The sequence below is a fragment of the Camelus dromedarius genome, chromosome 12, assembly GCF_036321535.1.
Source record: "Camelus dromedarius isolate mCamDro1 chromosome 12, mCamDro1.pat, whole genome shotgun sequence".
NCBI classification, from domain to species: domain Eukaryota; kingdom Metazoa; phylum Chordata; class Mammalia; order Artiodactyla; family Camelidae; genus Camelus; species Camelus dromedarius.
Window position 1 is genome coordinate 24285673 of NC_087447.1, and position 13351 is coordinate 24299023.

The window sequence follows — 13351 nt, forward strand, 5'->3', positions numbered from 1 at the left end:
GGCTGTTGCATTGATTAATGAGATAATATATATCCCGTGCCCTTCAGAAGGGAGGCACTTGTTAATTTATTTCCCTCCACCCAAGGACACAGGAAACTTTAAAAAGCCCTAGCCTTTTCCTGTCACTTGGCCTCTGGTTATTGTCCTGGGTGTAATGGAGCGGAAAACTCTATACATGGCTCCCTCTGACAGTGAATTTCTAATCTTAGAAAACTTAATGGTTTTTGTCAACCTGATTGTCCAGTGAGAGCGGATTAGGAGAATGACTTCCTTGTCGCTGGAAAGTTGACTTGCTTCACAGCATTTTTCCGGGTGCCGGTGGGAGGCATGATCGATACAACACAGACCTAAATACTTACCTGTGGTTTCGGGGCTGAGGACAAAGGTTGGGCGTTCCAGTTCAGTGCCTTCGCCATTTCCAAGTAGACCCGGGCGTGATGTGCATTAAGGCAGTTTCGGCTGGTGACCCGCAGCTCTGCAGTCTGAGGGGCAGACCAGAAATGGAGCAGTAGCTTTCTCCTGCCCAGCGAAGCAGAGGTCCCTCTGCCTCAGGCTGGATTTGCCTTTTCTGCTCTGCTTTTCCCGTCTGGGAGAGGAAGGTCCATTAGTTACTGTCTGTGCTACAAGGGAAGGATAGTCTTGCTTTTTTCTATATCAGGACTTCCCAGACACAATGCACTGAGGCACAAATGGATGGTGACTACTAATGGAGACTCGGTTCAAAATCCCAAACCACCACTGGCCTGTGGCCTGGAACATCTCCCGTACCAGCTACCCTCTGCAGCAGACGGAACTGAGGCAGCGTCCGCCAGAATTTAGTCACCTAAGGAAACTCCTGCCCTGTCCAGGGAGGTTCTCTCAGTCCTGGAGGGTAAAACAAATCCCTATTTTATTGGAGGCACTTAATAAAATGATGTTACTTCCTTTAGGATGTCATCTCTGACTTTTCAGACGAGGCAGGTCCCCGGTACTTTTTCTTCATGATACTCATTCTAACTACAAATAAATCAGTATTTACATCAAGTAGAATGTAAGCTCCCTGAAGGCAAGGACCTCTGCCTGCTTTGTTCACTGCTGAACCACAGTGCTTAGAAACATTTTGGGCACAGAGTAGGTACTCAATAAATAGTTATTAACTACATTAATTAATAAATCTATATAATGACTTGTTTATGACCTTCTCCCCAGTTTATGACTAGAACCCCCATGGAAGAAGGAACTGGGTCCATCTTAGTCACCCTGTATTCTTAGGACCCAGAACAGAAACTGACACAGAGAAGGCGCTCAATAAACATTGAAGGAATAATAAAGTACTTAAAAATATTTACATTTGAATTAATGATATTAATGTTGTTTCAGTAATAAGACTGTAATAGTTATTCTAGAAAAAGAAGTAAAGTAAAAGACACATCTCCTACCACTCTTGAACAGCCAATCTTATTATTTTGATGTTTTCCCTTTTAGAGTTTTTCACTTGTGTGTTATACACATAATTTTAATCGAGTCACTTTAAGTGCACACACACACACCACCCCCCAACAACCATCCAGGTGGCAGGGAGTTTTATGAATTTAAGAGCAGGAAGGGAGGCCTGGATGAATAATGCCTTTCTTATTGTTATAATTAATTGTTGGTCCTACAATGGGATTGACAGCATCATAGGAACCGCTGGTGAGAAGCATTGCTCACTGAAAGTTTACCCCTGGGGTCAAGGCAAATCTGGGTATGGAAAAATTTTTCAGGTTAGAAATAATCCACAGGAAAATGCTTTATTTTTATGCTCACAAATCAGGGAAACTTGCTGTGGCCGCTGCTAAACATAAACCAGTTATATCCACTGCAGTGGGCTTAGCAGCTCAGGGCTCATTTCTCAGGCTTTTTTATTTGGATCATTATGTGGAAATCAACCCCGTTGCTGTCTTTAAGCCCTTAGTGATACAGTGCCAACAAGTGACTTCAACTGAACTTAGAGAAGTGAGGAAACCACTGTATACTCTAAAAAACAAAACAAATCAACACCCTGTTCTGTTATATTTTCAAAATCTGTTTCCAAACGTTCAGAGGCGAAGAGGTTCTATTTCCTGAAAGAGGCAACCTGTAATAGTAGAAAGACTCTAAGTTTACAGTGAGGAAGATTCATGCAAATTTCTTATTGAGAAATAATGTAGGCAGGAAGCCGAGTGAACAAATTACTCATCTGCTAGGGGAGCACTTTGCTGCTTGGATATAGACTCTGCATTGATGGGAGGAAAAGAGGTCTGTCTTGATCTTCAGCTTTTGTCTTTTTTTCCTGTTTCTTATCTGGAATGGAAAACAGGAGTCAAGGGTGAAGAGAGGGCGTTTATCTGGGATTACTAGAACAGCACTCCTTCAGGAGATGATTTAGTGGGAAGGCAGAACTGGGTGTTGGTTCTAGCACTACGGCCACCTTAGTGTGTGAACCTGGTCCCTTCCGCGGGATAGTGATGACGATGACCTCATACCACCTTCACAGAGTTGTGGGGAGGATCAAATAAAACCCTGGCTGTGGAAGGACTTTGAAAACATAGAGTCAAATGTTTTTAAAATAAGCCGTAAGGCTCAACATTGCAGGAAGAAGCCATACTATTGAAAAGCTCTGATGAGGAATTTCAACATCCAAGCAGCTGCTTACGAGACAAGCTGAGAACAAGCTGAGAATTTGGGACTTCAGCACGTTGGCAGCACTGAGAGATAAAGAGAGTGCACTTTTCTTAAGCATACAAAGGACTGCCCAAGAACTTGATAATAGTTGAGTCAAATGGGAAAGAGCATCTGTATCTGTTTCTAATTCTTTAATTTTTCCTTTCTATGATATTAATGTATTTGTAAGACAAAGATGGGAAGAGATGATGACCATTTATGCAAAAATTCTAAGAAAATTAGATTTCTAGGGTTAAATAATACATTTCATCTCATTTTCCCCAGTTAACAATGGAAACTGCTGGATCTGATAAACAATATATTCCCTTCAGACAGGCTTACTGAATTCACATATCCATTCAACAAACATGTATCGAGTATCCAGCTGAATGTACAAGGAGGAAATAATTAGGTTCTCTCAGGTGGGCCTTCTAGTCCCAAATCTATTGGGCATTGCAAAGATCCACAAGAAGAAACTGAAAAAGAAATTGCAAGGTCAAAGTGCCATTCGTAATTCAGAAAGCAAACAGCAAATGCAGGAGCAGGGACTGATGGCTACAAGTTTTCCTCTCCTTCCTGGGCACGCAGATGGACTACATTCCCCAGTCCCCCTCGCATGTTGCAATGGCCACATGACTGAACTCTAGTCAATAGAGTGAGAAGTTGTGCGTCCCTTTCAAGCCTGGCCCATGAAAGCCTCCCACGTGATACTCCTTACCTCGTGCAGCTGGGCGGAATCCCAAGGACCTCACATGTTGAAAATAACAGAGCTTCCATCAGCCTGGACCCCCGGACGACTGCCCAGAGGAGGCCTCCCTGTGAACTGCTCACCAGTCCAGTGCCGTTATGTGAAGATGCAGTCAATTTCAATTACGTTGGGTCATTAGACATTGGGGGTCTGTTGTTTCAGCAGTTGTCCTCATTTAACTAATTCATGTGGCAACTGAGTCTTCCCATTTGAGGCAGTAAGAAAGGAAGAAATGAGGAACGGTAACAGAGAGATTTAGCAGCAATGGGTGCTTTTGCTATTTGTCATTAAAAAGTTCAAAGGGCCTGGGGTTCTCACTCTGATTGTCCCAGGGACTTGCCTTCTAGTGAGATCATCTACAATTTTCCCTGCCTTGGTATTCCTGTGGCAAGAGGGAAGATAGATAGATAGATATAGATAAAGATATTTTTAAAGGTAAAGTGGAATCATTATAACCAAACTGGTGGCAACCTATTGAACTCCTTCAATAGCAGGTGGATGGAGATATGAAAGCAGGATACAAGGTAGGAAGAACCTGGTTTTCTATATCTCTGGTCATTGCTCTGCCAACCCAGCCCTGCCAGGGTACCCACGGTAATGTCAGGCATCTGTAGCCTGAGCCTTACCCAGGCCCTGCGCTGATGGGAGCATGTCCTCATACTACACCAGGAACCCATTATTTATCTGTGAGCAAATGGGGTCTGGAAATAGACTCCCTTCAGCTGCTTCCGCCTCTGGTTAGGATGCTTTGGTTGAAAGTGATAGAAAACCCAAACTAAGCTAATTTCTGCTAATAAGGAATTTATTGACACGTGCAACTGAAAACCCAGGAGAAGGGACTAGCTCTGGGCACAGCTTTATTCAGGGCTCCAATGGTGTCATTAGAAACTCTCTTCTCTTTGCTCTCTTTCATCCTTCAGTTTCGGCTCTGCCTGGTGGCAAGTGGCTGCAGCAACATCCACTACCTAAGGTGACTGCTCTTCTCTGAACCAAGCTCAGTGGCCGGGGAGGCACAGTGCCTTAACCGGCCAGACGTGGTCACATGGTCTATCCTGGGAGCTGGATCTGGGAACTGTACATAGAGCACAGGGACTGAGAGTAGGGAAGTGATGGCTCCCCAAAGGAATATCAAGGGCTATTACCAATAAAGAAGGGATGGGTACCAAGGAGGCAAACCACACTGGGTACCAAAAGGTGAGCAGGACACTAAGTTCAGGTCATAGCACTGTGCTGGGGTTTTATGCCTCCTTGCTCCATGTGATGCTAACCCACTTCCCTGGCCCTCCTAGAACCTAGGAAGGGAGACTAAAGCCCTAGTTCCGAACTCCAGCAGCAGGTTACAAATCCTGTCCCACTTGTCTGAGCCTTTGCTCTGGGCTGGTTTCTAGGCTTCCCTAATCCCGCAGGGGACTGGGGGTAGGGGTGGGCAGCTTTGAGCTCTATAGTAGAATTCCTGCTTATGGATCCTGCCTTTGGCTTCTCTCACTGCTCTGTTTTCTGTTCTCTGGTGCCAACCAGTCCCTATGTACCATTCTGCCTGCTCCTTCAGGTTGGGCTCCTTGGTCATTATCACCTGCCGAAACTGCACTTGGGTTTTGCTCACGCGCCTCTGGACTTAACTGTCACATTTTCAAGGAGGAGGTTTCATCCGTTTGGTCTCATGGTGTTTCTGGTTCCTGCATTCCTCCTTCTCCCAACCTCAGTCCCACCTGCTCACACAACAGGCCTGCTATGTACCCTAATCCCCTCTAGACCCTACCGGCCCTGTAAGCTCAGAGAATGTAAGGGCTGGGCAGTCAGCAGCCTAGAGAGGGACAGTCAAGTGTCCGCTGGACCTCCTCGGGCCATGGGGACATTCTCTAGAATTGTGCTAGATCTCTGACCTCGTGACCCTTCTCTGGCCTTGTTAAATGGGAAGACTGATGCTGTCTGTAGATCTGAAAATGAAATTACTTTTAATGCAGATATGTCTACAGTTAATCAGTGTACGAGCTGGGAGACAGCTCATGGACAGAAAGCATCCTGAGTCCTGAGCAGCTGGACGTGGCAGAAGTATTGTGAGTTCCCCAGAGGTCCGTGGTAGGAGCCACCCCACATGGTCAGGGCCGCCATCATTGATCTTGGGGAAATTCAGGATCCTTCAGTGGTTGGTTTTCCATGAAAACCATCTTGAAGAAACTTTCAGATTTCAGAAAAAAAGGGAAAAAATGTTTCTTATTTTAAAATTAATGAAAACACCTAAAAAGATAATGATAGCGGTATTTATTGAAACTTTTCTATGTTCCAGGCCCTGTTAGAAGCCCTTTACATATTTCATTGCATTGAATATTTACAACACCTCCATGAAATAGTATCATAATCCCTACCTTTTACAGGTAAGAGAATAGAGGTGTGGAAAGGTAAAATAATAAATCTACAGTTACACAACCAGTGGGTGACAAGGACTAGGGTTCAAACACAGCTAGTCTGACCCCAGGGGCTACATCACAGTGCTTAGTTTTAGAAGAGACTCAGGATATATAAAGCGCTTAAACAGAGCTGGGGGACAGTCCCAGGTGGAAAGTGTCAAACCAAAGCAGAAGCATCACCAGGAGAAGACAACAGGTCAGGCTGGTCCTAAACTAGAGATTGGGTTCAGCGAATGCCACATACAGGGAGAAAGATGGGCCAGGAGCACCAGCTCAGAATCAGGTTACCAAGGTCTGAATAGTAAGTGCAGGAGGGTTAAGGCTGGGCAGGCAGGGCCAGAGGAAAAGGTGATGAGCCAGGAGGCAGTGGACCTGGCTCCTGACATGCGGGTGTTGCCCTCCTCCTGTGTGTATCTTGGCTCACAATTCAACCCCTTTGTACTGAATCTGGACCTCAAAGCATAGTTCACAGTGGGTTGGAAGGGGGTAGAAGTCATCAGCCAGAGCCTGGAGACCACATCAAAGTATTTTCAGGGCCACACAATGCCTGGGGGACTCACGGAGGTATTTAAGGTGTATGCAGAGGAGAGAAATGGGAAATAAGAAAATGAGAATTTGGAAAGGAAGGAAAGCAAGGGAAGAAACCAAGGTGACTGTGATGGGAGGTCAGAGCCACACTTTGATAATTACTGCCTTGCCCCTCAGTGCTGCCCCTAGAACCCCGTGGGGGGCAAAGGTCAGAGGACAGGCTGTGCTGGACAGTCTGGGCTTCTTTCCCCTAGTTTGTCTACTCTTTTTAATGAGTTTTGAGTCCAAAATATCTCTCCCTAGGCAGGAGGAGCCTCAGTAATAAGATGCCCAGAGTTAGTTATGGTACTCAAGCCTCTTGCAGGAAGGAAATATTTTTTTTATGTCATCGTAAAACTGCCCAGCTCACCTAAACCTGCCGTGGAAATGGTGGCTCTGAGGACAGAGTGGAGATGCGAATGTCTGACCTGAAGCTGAGGCACAAGGGAAAGTCGGGGACACATGTCCCCTCCCAGCCAAGAGTCAAACGGGCCTTTCTGCTACACCCACGTTAGCAGGAAGCAACACATGGCAGTCAGGGAGGAAAAGAGGAGGACAGATGGGGGTCCCTGGCCCAGCCCTGTCCAGAGGAATGAAGCCCGTGAGAGCCTCCCAGGGACCAGTCTTCTTCCCCGGGCAGGTGTAGGTGGGCGGGTAGGGGCAGGCTTCCGTGTACAGCTGCTGTGAACTCTCTGCTTAACTGGAGCACCTCGTCCTAGCTTCTGCCTAAAGTAAACAAATGTAGGTCTGCCAGGCCATGTCCACAGACCACCCCCTCAAACAAGAGGCACCCCAGTGTCTGGACTCTGGAGGCAGGAAGACCTCTGTCCAAATGGCACTCTGCCATTTCTAGCTGAGTCATCTTCGATGCCTGCCCATCCGGGCGTTGGGGAAAATAGTGCCCGCCTTTCAGTGCTCTGAGGCTTAGAGCCAGAGAGTGCAAAGCACCGCCTGCCAAGCTCAAAGCATTGTATCTAAAAATATTATTACACAGCTGTCCCACCCAGAGCCTTAATGGTACATTTCCTTTCAGAGAGGCAGCTTTGAGGGTCTCTCTCACACAGGTCCTGGAGGCAGAGATGAATAAGGCAGGTCCCTGCCCTCCAGGGCACACAGCGAGCAGGGAGACAAGCCAGGCAGACATCTGATTAGAATCAGCACTAAGAGTGCTGAGATGAATGTGCCGCTCTGGGAGCTCTTAAGAGAAAACAGTGTCCACCTAGAGGACACAGGGGAGTCGGTGAACAATCTGGACCTTGAAGGGTGAGCAGGATTTTCCTAGGTAGGTAGTAATTGGTAAAGGAAGGACATTTTAGGAAGAGGGAACCACACGAACAAAAAGTTTGGTGATTGGATATGATCCAGAATATCAGGAACACAGTGAATGGTCTAATGGGCTGGAGAATGTGGCCCATGATGGGAAGTATTAAGAGGGAGGTGAGAGACGCAAGCTGGTCAAGACTTAGAGGTGGTTAGTATGACTGAAAGTAAACCCATAAAACAATGCTATCCCAGGGGACTTTCTGTGATGGAAATGTTCTATATTTACACTGTCCGATATGGTAGCCACTTGGTCACATGTGGCTACTGGGCTCTTAACGTGAAGCTCGTATGACTTAGAGATGACATTTTTAGTTTTATTTATTTGTGATGTTAATTTAAACAACTACATGCAGCTGGTGGCTACCATATTGGACAGCGCCGCCATCAGACTTATGACAATAACCTCAAGTACGTAGAGGGAGCCCTCCAGGTCTCGCCTTGCAGTCCAATCCCCAGCCCGTAAAACCAGAGCTCCCGTGCAGGCCGCTGCTGTGATGGTGCAGCCGACTGGATGAGCTGGGCTGAAATACACCTTGTTTCCTGCTTGCCAAGCTGTGCACCCCCATGTGCACGGGGCAGGGGCAGCTTTTTAAAATTCTCCTCAAGGCGTCAGGAGGGCTACCAGCAGCTCTGCTTCCTCTGAAGTTTCTGTCCTTGGTGGCCTGTCTGCACCTGGGGCATGGCCCAGGAGGGCGTGCTGGGTGCTGGCTGTTACTCAGCAATGCTCCCACGAGGATAGGGAGCCAGGTTCTCATGATGGCTGTCAGTGTAAGGTTCTATTCCGCAGCCTTAACTGTCCACAAGTGGGTCCCTTGGCCTAAACTTGGGAACAGGTTAATGGGAGGCTCCAACTTTGACCACAGGTAAAAAGGGAGGTCATTATTCAGCTTTACCCTCAATAAAGCATATATTATAGTTTAATTCCCACCTGGCTGCCTGGCCTATTTCTCAGCTGTTTTTAATCCAGAGGGGAGAAGGAGGAAAGGTAAGCCTTTATGTTCCTTCAGAACCTCCTCGCCGCCCAACCAAAAGGACGTGGACACACTGTCTAGTCTTGAGTATAAGATTTAGGTAACATATTCATGATCCAACATACCCATTCATGGTGTCCTGCTCTGAAACATAGGCACAGACTTTCAGAGTTGGAAGGAAAACCGAATTCTGGCTTGATCTAGTTCTAATGATAAAAATCAGGTGGCAAACTGGTGGTCACTGGCTGAAGTCAACTTGTTGTGGTGGTGGTGGGTTTTGTTTGTATTTTTTTAAACATACACAGTGGAGGATTTGGCCCATGGAGGGTTTAAAAAATATTTTTGAATTATTTGCCTATTCTTAAAAACCAGACAAATTCACTTTGTGATCCAGATTAGGCGTCATTTCTGGGCCTGTAAGTCCACACGGCAGCAAGCGCCTGTAGCGCCGAAGGCCACAAAGAGAGTTGAAAGGGAGAAAGGAGAGATGTGGACCACTTCAGAAGCTGACCATCCAAAGCCATCGAACTGGATCCCAAAGTAATGTAAGCTGCTTTTAAACTGCCTGGCTTGTCATTCATTATTGCTTATAATAAGGAATTACTGTTTCCGTTTGTGGAAGTTTAAACAAAATAGAGACCTTAGAGATCAAATGGTTGAACGAATTCACTTTACAGACGAACATCGTGCCCCTCAAATCGCAAAAGCCTGCAGATAAAACAGTGTCCCAGGGCTTGTGACCAGATGGGACTTGATTGGCTCCCTGCTCCAGCTCTGTGGGGGCTCCAGACCCATCATATTCCCCTCCCCCACCACATAGTTTCGGGAACAAATTCCTAGGGATGTTTCTTGTGGATTCGCACGCATTGATGGCACTGAGGTCCAACTCAGCAAGTTATAGGCAGTCACTCAGTAAATGTGTTGAACGAATAAATGAATGTGTAAGTCATGGAGTGACACCAAAATCAGGTGTGGCTTCCTTATACACGTTGTCATTTGCAGTACTTAATCTTCTCAGATTAATATTGTTGAATCATGACAAAATACTGATATCTATGTCATTTATAATCAATTCTTTTATAAAAAAAATGCAAGATTGCTCTGAGTTGGAGACGTAGTGAATCAGAGCCCTGGTGTTATATTTTTCGGGATGTACTTTGTAGTCTCATAAAATATTAATATTTTAATCACTCTCAAATGAAAACTAAACAAATCTTAACTTCATTAAACCAAGGCAACCATCTTCTGAAGCCACCAGCGCCATCTTTGCTCACAGCCAAGGAGCTAGTCCCAATGTCTTGTGCCCTGTATCCTCCAAATATTTCAGTTAAAAAACACTTTGATTCAACTTTTACTCACTCTCTTGCTGTACCTCTCTTGTTCTAGGACTCCACTGGGGTTGCCATAGTTGTCCTTGGAAACATTCTGCCCTCTGTCCACTGCCACCAATGTCTTTGGTTGAGACAAATGCCCCTCAAATTAGCTTCTCCATGGGACAAGTTGTCTTCTGAGAACCAACTTGGTCCTGCAGGTAATTAGATCCTGAGGCAGGGAGGGTGCCCCATTGGTCCTCCAGGGTACTTCTGACAAGTCTGGACCCAGCTTAAGCCACCTTGTCTGTTACACAGAGATGGTAACACATTGGAAAGACAATGACACACGTGTTTTGCCCTTTCTTTGCTGCTGTCTAGTAGGGCAGGCGGGGTCCTTGCTTAGCATTTGCTGGGCCCCACTTAACAGGAGGGAATCACTGGTCTTGGTCACCATCCTGAAATGGGCTCTACCACTTCGATAGTTTTTGGCAATTGAAAGCTTTTTTTTCCATAAACATCAATAGACTGGAGGGAAATCTCCATGGTGAAAACATTTTTTGAATATTTAAAAATTAAGTCTCAGGCTGCACTTTGGGACAGAGGGGAAATAAATTACGACTTACTATGTGCCAGAAATGATACCACTTGTGTATCTTATTAAATCCTCACAACAGCCTGGAGAGGGCTTTCTAATCCCCTCTTGGTGAGAAGTGGAGGTGTGTGGAGATCCCCCAGAGTTCAAATTCAGGTTTTTCTAACTACAAAGCTAGTGTCCTTTTCTTAATGTTGCCCCTCCAGTGAGCATTTTCTCTTTAAAGCACCCCAAATCACACAATATAGCCTCCTTCTCTGTACGTTACCACTGGGAGCTCATAAAACACCATATTCCCACCACAGTCGGAGACTCTGCATAATGTGAGCACAACTAACTGGGAAAACGCACCAGGGGGAGCATCCTGGTAGAGGGAACCTCCAGGCAACAGTCCTCCCATGGCAAAGGCCATCTGATCACCCCGCCCAAGGCTCAGCCTAAAACCTTCTGCAGGGTGTCACTCTAAAGATAACCCAAAAGTTCTCACAGCTTCCTGGTTGTTAAAACAACAACTACAGTAGCAGGAATTGAGACTTAAAGATCAGCAGCGTAGAAATGAGGAAGGAAATGGCCTGTTAAATGACTATTTTCCCCCAACTGGCCCTGTTCTTTCTAGATATAGCCCCAGAACTTGCATGGTTACAGTGGGATAATTTGATCGATCAAATGCTGTAGGTTTTCTACCAGTGTCAAGGCTGTTCAAATCTCACTGTACTTTGAAGTCTGGGGTGCAGTAGGATTCCTAGGAGATTTGTGCTTCTATCTCTGTTAGGCTGGTTTGACACAGATACCCTCTTCGTAAGCCTTTCCCAAGCCACTATGTAAACTTTCCTAGGCCAGCTCTAAAGAAAGTGTGTCCTCTGCTTTCCGAGGATCTCAACTTAATTCTCTCTTCTTTTTGTCCAGTTCTGGTTTCATCAAATTCGTTGCCACTTTGGTTTTCTCCCTCCCTTTCCCGGCCTTTCTGCTTCAGATCAAAGGAGTTCCCCATCTCCCCACTTCTGAATTTGCTCCCTGGAAGGCAAAGCCAGAGTAACTTCTCCCATCTCCCTTTCCAGACACACGAGGCTGCTCTTTAGCCGATGAAAATCTCCGCCCCCGAGAGCCCTGGCGATTTCAGGCTCTCAGGTTGTGGTAGGAGAAAAGGTTTAGTTTGATGTGGTTAAGCCAGTCATCACGGCGTCTTCAGTCTCTCAGCCCCAAACCGCTCTCCACTTTCCATTTCTCTGGATTATCTTTCATCTGTGTACTGCTAACCCTCAGGGCCTCAACCAAGGCTGCAGCCAGGGCCGGAAGGGCGGTACACTGCCTTTCCTGGCTGAAGTGCCGACTGTCCTGGCCATTCCCGTTTGGGCTCATTACAGGGAACAAGAAAAAGAGAAAGCAAGAGTGAGTGGGGCTGCAAAGACTGTTGTTACACAGTTTCCCTTAAGCCCTAGAAATAGAAAGCCAGACTTCCGACTTGCAGAGCCCTGTGCAAACCACCAGACCACACTGCCAGATAAGAAAAATGTTTGATTGTGTCATATTTCCTTCATCAGCTCCAGTTTCTGAAAATGGCCCTGAATTTCAGGGAGCCTGGCCATGATCCTAAGATTTGGAGAGGATGGAAGAGGGAGGAACAAGGGATCAGGTGTCTCTGTTTTCTGGTATGAATTTATTTTCAACCACAGAAGTAAAGGAAAGAAAAAATTATGAGAGGTTAGTCATAAGCTAACTTTATTTGCAAGAGAAATTTCTTACTTGCAAGGGGAAGAAATGAATTGGACCTCAGCAGGCATTGAGAAAGGGAATCCGCTAGCTAAAAAAAAATGTGTCGTTGGCTCCTTCAACTCATGTGTGTTGATTTATTGAGCACCTACCTTATGCCAAGCACTGTGCTGGTTGCTGCAGATTCAAAGAAGGTGAGGGACTCACTTACAGGATGAGGAGGCTGGACTAGATTCACCTAGGCTCCAGCTCTTGTGCTCAGCACCACCTCCACCGTGGAGAGCATTTTGCTTCACTCTCCCAGAGCAGCCTTGGCGGGTGCCTGTGTTGTCAGCCGCTGTGGAAAGAGTGATGGCCAGGGTGTTGACAAGCTCCTAACTGGAAGGTAGGCGGTATCGTCAGCTATAAAAGATATCTGTGGTCCAGGGTGGGATGCTGATACTTGGAAGAGACTTGGGGGAGAGGCCTGGTGAGCTGCCACCCTGGGATAGGGGTTGGCCCGGCAGACAGAGAACGGAGGCAGGAGGAGGCAGCTGCCAGACAAGGCCTACGTGGGGAAGCAGTCATTTTGGGGGATGGCAACAACAGCATGCAAACCGGAGCCTCAGGAGCCGGTGAGCTGACTAGGGGGCAAGGCCAAGGAAAGGAGAGCCTGGTGTGGCCCCAAAGTCCAGGATCAAAGAGGCAGGACCAGGAGAACTGCTGATAGGAGCCTTGTGGACAAGGGAAGGAGAGACAAGAGTCTCTTTTATTCAGCCGATAAAGGACCAACTACTTGTGAGTGACTTCTGTACGCCTGTACATGTTCCAGGTCCTGAGGGGTTCAAAGGAAGAACTAAGTGAGAATTTCTCCTCTAACTAAGAGGTGATCAGATCTATGCAGTGAGATTACTACTGAGTAAGATGATACTTCTCGTGTTGTGCAATATGGCGTTTGTGCAAGCTCTTCCCTTGCATTACCTAATTAATCCACCCAACGACCCTACAAGGTGGGGACCACTGTCCCTGTTTTAGAGGATGCTGAGAGACTGTGTACCTTACCTAAACTTGTCCGGCTA